This window comes from Helobdella robusta (genome assembly GCF_000326865.2).
Source record: "Helobdella robusta unplaced genomic scaffold HELROscaffold_26, whole genome shotgun sequence".
Classification (NCBI taxonomy): domain Eukaryota; kingdom Metazoa; phylum Annelida; class Clitellata; order Rhynchobdellida; family Glossiphoniidae; genus Helobdella; species Helobdella robusta.
The window spans coordinates 1,419,259-1,424,912 of NW_008704349.1; positions in this window are offsets into that span (position 1 = coordinate 1,419,259).

Consider the following 5,654-nt stretch of genomic DNA (forward strand, 5'->3'; position numbering starts at 1 on the left):
ACCTCACACACAAACACACACACTTCCACATAAAAACACCACACATCACGCAACACAAGAACACACAACAAACAAACAACAACACAAAAACACACCACACAACATAAACAACAAAGATGGAACATGAGCATATTATCTTTGGCCATTGGCGCAGAGTTAATCTGATGATGAAGGGTGCAGACCATACACACACCACATTGAAGATCCATTCGATTCTTCTTTCCTTAAGCTACTACTACCTACAAAGTTTAATTACTTTTACTACTACTACTACTTCTACTACTTCTGCTGCTGCTACTGCTGTTGCTGCTGCTGCCACTACTACAAAAAAGTGTGACACCGTTTTAAAACTTAAAAAATATGGCTTTCTGAGACAAATATTTGCAAAGTTTGGTTCTAATGTGAATATCACGAGCAATTAATACACTGAACCTTAAATTCCTATGAAAATTTCTGACTACACATTCGTCAATTAAATAATTTCTTATGGTTATCATAGTCACGATTGGATAGAAAACTTTTGAAAAGAAGAATTTAAAAAATATTTTCCAAAATGAAAGGATTGTTGGCAAGTTAGTTCTGGCCTTAGATATGCAATCACTTGGGTCGTTATTGCTTGCTAGCCGGGTTCAAATACTCTCCGATCAACATTACAAAACTTAAAGACCATCATGTTATGTGGATGTTACATGCAGTCTCTGTGGCTAGAATGTTTTATTACAATTAGGTATACGAAAAAATGTTCAGTTTACTAAGAAAAAAGATTGGTGGTAATATCTTGCAAGTGGTATTTTTAAATAAAATTCGCTCGTGAAATTTTTATACAACCTTGAAACAACTTTTGTAAATAATTAAAAATTATTCCACTTAATTCATTCATATGCACCGTCACTGACGCCCAGGTCCCAAGAAAGAGGAATAAAATTTTTTTTAAATAAACCCAGGGACGTGTTTGTGTTTCAACTTTGAAAATAACCTAAAGTGAGAATTCTAAATAATAAATGCAATTCTAGGTAGGAGCTGATAGCTGGCCTATGAAGGGCGGCTGGCAAAAAATAATTTGAAATCTGGCGAAGAAAAGGATTAGAAGTGAGTGAAATAAAAAACTTGCAAACACACACACGCCCACAAACACACACACAAACAACACACATACATACACGCACATACATACACGCACGCAAACACACATACTCGTACGCACGAACGCAAGCACACACACAAACATACAGTATGTAAACAGTATAAAAGTATCAATAGACAGACAATAGACTCAGTTTTGTACACAAATTAGCCAAAATAGGTTTCAAAATGATAATTAGACAATGATAATGAAGGAAAAGTTGGAAGTTTTTTGAAGAAAATAAATTAGTTAACAACTTCTGAGGAAAAATCCTTACTAGGTACAACTCGTTTTTGCGGAATAAAGGCTGTCCGGACAAGACATTTGTTAGGAAATGTTTTGCAAATGATTCACCATCATCACCATCATCACCCCCATCATAACCATCATCATCATCGGCATCGTCGTCATCATCATCACTTGTCAACAAATCAATCGTTCTCAAACCTCCGATTGCACTGGTCCTCCACTCTTTATCCGGAAATAATTTATTCACTCACTCATTCATTTAGCCGTTCGATCGTTCAATCAAAACATTCCTTCATTTCACTCATTTCTCCACACATACTTATATCAATTTATTCATTTGATCATGCATATATACATTGCGACATTTGAACGTGAATTCACTCAATCCTCATTCAGTCATTCATTCATCCAGTCATTTTTTTATCATTCATTCATTAATTCATTCACTCACTCATTCACTCACTCACTCATCCATTCATTCATTCACTCAAAACTCATTTCTGAAACGTTCGAAGCGACGTTTTAAAAGGCAATAATTCTTTAAAGACATCATTGTCTGAACTTTCTGTTTGACACATTGTCACACGGAAAGAAATAGCAAACGAAAAAAAAAGCACGCGTTACATAAATTACGTATTATGTGTGCGTGTGTGTGTGCGTGCGCGCGTATATGTGTGTGTTTCTGTATTTGTGTGTGTTTCTGTATGTGTGTGTGTGTGTTTCTGTATGTGTGTGTGTTTCTGTATGTGTGTATATTTTATATACAAATCTCTTGTGAAATGTTCAAATATTTTGCAAAATAACTTCACCAGACATTGTATATTTCACTAGGGCACAACAATACTGTTAATGTTTCTATAAATATTTAAGACTATAGAACGTTGATTATAACAACACTATTACTACAACAACAACAACAACAACTACTACTACTACTACTACTTCTACTACTACTACTTCTACTTCTACTACTACTACTACTACTACTACTACTACTACAAATGCTGCTGCTACTACTATTACTACTACTACTACTAGCGATAATAATAAAAATAATAGTAATAGCATTATATATTTTTGTTTATAATTCTGTAGAAATGAGATTAAACGAATTTTATTTTCGAAACGGCAGGATAATCTATTTATACCATTTTATCCGTCATTGTTTATAAAATTTCAAATTAAATTCGCAAATATCTCTGGTCTATCTAAATATCTCTCCCCCCCTCCCTCTCTCTCTCTCTCTCTCTCTCTCACTATATGTATATATATTTATGTATATATTAGTATGTATATGCGCGTGTGTGCGTGTGTGTTTTCACATGTGCGTGTGTTTGTATCGCACATTTTAAATTCGTAAATCTCTCTCTCTCTTTCTCTCTCTCTCTCTCTGTCCTCCTTTTTTCTTTCCTCTCTCTCTTTCTCTCTCTCTCTCTCTCTATCTTTCCTTCTATCATTATATATATCTATGTATATATATATATATATATATATATATATATATATATATATATATATATTCCTATGTACATGCGGACGAAGATGAGAATGATGATGATTGATAACAATAATAATAATAATAATAACAACAATAATAATAATAATAATAATAACAACAACAACAATCATTTCCTGAAGACTTATTTCAAAACGTTCCAGTTTAGCGCTACTTAATTTATAGCACTCCTGGGTGCCACTTGTTGTTTTTTGTTGTTAACGTCACATTCACCGAACGTTGTTGTTGTTATTCCGCTATTTACAATCTTTTTCTTACAATAACGTCATCAACAACAACAACAACAACCTTAATGATAACAAAAATTACTTTAATGATAATGATTTCGTTGTCCTAAAAGGCGCCAACAACTGCAACAACATCAATCATCATCATTCTCATCTTCGTCCGTGAACATTAACCTTTCTTCTGCCATTCGTGACGTCATCATCGCCGTCGTCATCATTATCAACATCACCATCTTCATATAGATAATCATCATCATCATCATCATCATCATCATCATAATCATCAGCCTGTCATCATGACCATCAACGTCATTCTAATTATCATCTTTTTATCACCATCATCATCTTACTCACCACTATTTTAAACATCATCGTCGTCGTCGTCTTCATCGCACGGAACACAACTTACTTTCGCCAGTTTTACTGCCAACCCCAATGGCTAGCCAGAGTTCAAAGGTCAAATGACAACAATGCCAATAACATCAACAACAACAATAATAACAATAACAAAAACAACAACAATAACAACAATAATAGTAGCGGTCGACTTAGTCTAAGTCATTTGTATGAAAAAAAATTTGTATGTACACTATTGATTCAGTGAGTTTAAAATTTTTAAATAGTAATATTAGTAGTAGTAGCAGCAGCAGCAGTAGTAGTAGTAGTAACAGTAGTAGCAGTAGCAGTAGTAGTAGTAGTAGTAGTGGTGGTGGTGGTGGTAGTAGTAGTGGTGGTGGTAGTAGTAGCGTTATATTAGCTTTATCATTCTCTCAGTTTCTCTTTTTACGAAATACAAACCACACTTTATCAAAAAACATTTTTGCATGTTTGTTAGTTTGTTTGTGTGATGGTATGTGTGTTTGTTTGTTTGTATGTATGTTTGATTGTTTGTTTGTGTTTGTATGTTTTATTATTTTCGCATATCTTGAGATGCGTCTACTAACATAAAATGAGTTTGTTTATTGTATGAACGCGTTGGTTTGCATGTTTGTTTGTTTGTATGTTTGTTTGTATGTATGCAGATTTGTATGTTTTGTATTTTTTTATATAAATATCTCGGGCATTGAAAAGAGATGGAAAGAAGAACTAATATACTCCAGAGTATGCAAGTGTTAAATAAGTGACGTGATGACGACGACGATGTTCTTTTTGTTGCTGCTAATGTTGTTGTTGTTAATGATGTTGTTGTTGTTGTTGTTGTTGTTGTTGATGATGATGATGATGTTGTCTTCGTTTTTGAGGATGATGATATTGTTGTTGTTGTTGATGATGATTACGATGACTCTGCAGTCGTAAACTTAATCAACAATAACAAAAAACAACAGCAACAACAACAACAACAATGACGTCATAAACAACATAAATAAATAATTTAACTCCATCGAGGATTTAATTCCGAATTGCGAAAATTCGGGAAAATAAAAAAAATTGTAATAATATATCAATAATAATTTTCAGATAATATTACTTTTTTGATAAAATTTTAACACAACAACAACATAGACAAAAGAAAACAACAACATAGACAAAAAAAACAACAGCATAGACAACATCAATTACAACAACAAAACCAATAACAACAACTACCAGCCCTCAATAAAAACCCACAATATTAACCATAACAAAGAACCATAAAATCAAAGACCATAGAACGATAAACAGTCAATAAACATAGAATAATAAACGGCTAATAACATAGAATAATAAACGGCTAATAACATAGAATAATAACATCGAGGACCATAGAACTATAAAAAATACACCATCAAACAATGGCACGTAGAATGTATATACCATGCCTACAGCACTGAGCGATATTGAGGAGAGGCATAGAACGATGAATTGCTAATAGCATAGAATAAGAAGAACAACAGGAGAGATGCACCAAAGAATATTAAATAACTGGAAATAAATACAACCTCTGCATTGTGTATCGCTGATTTACAAATGGCTGCCCCGTGAGATGTGAATATCAGGTAAGGCGTTGTCGTAATATTTAGCAATGCATGCACACATACACACACATACATACGCACACACACACATACGCACACGCACACATACACACGCACACACACATACATACGCACACGCGCACACATAGATACACATGCACATTCTAAGAGATAAGAAAGACATAAAGTATAAAATGGGCGGCTTTAATTCGAACAAGACATAAATTGAAATGAATAAAGAAGAGGGAAGGAGAGGAGGAGAGCTACTGAGAATGAAAAAATGGAGAGAGATTGAAAAAAAAAGAAAGAGAGAAGAGGAAAATTTATTATATATAAAGATAGTAAGATAAAAAAACGCTGAGAGAGAGAGAGAGAGAGAGAGAGAGAAAGAGAAAGAGAAGAGAGAACAAGAGAGGGTGTAAGAACAAAAATTATCACAAAAACCATGCACACTCTTAAAAATTGAGTGATTTAGGCAACTAATTATAAAAAATACCGAAACACATTTATCAAAGAAAACCCATAGAGGAAAAGGTACTAAAGAAACCTAGAAAAAAAAAGAAAGAAAGAGAGAGAGAGAGAGA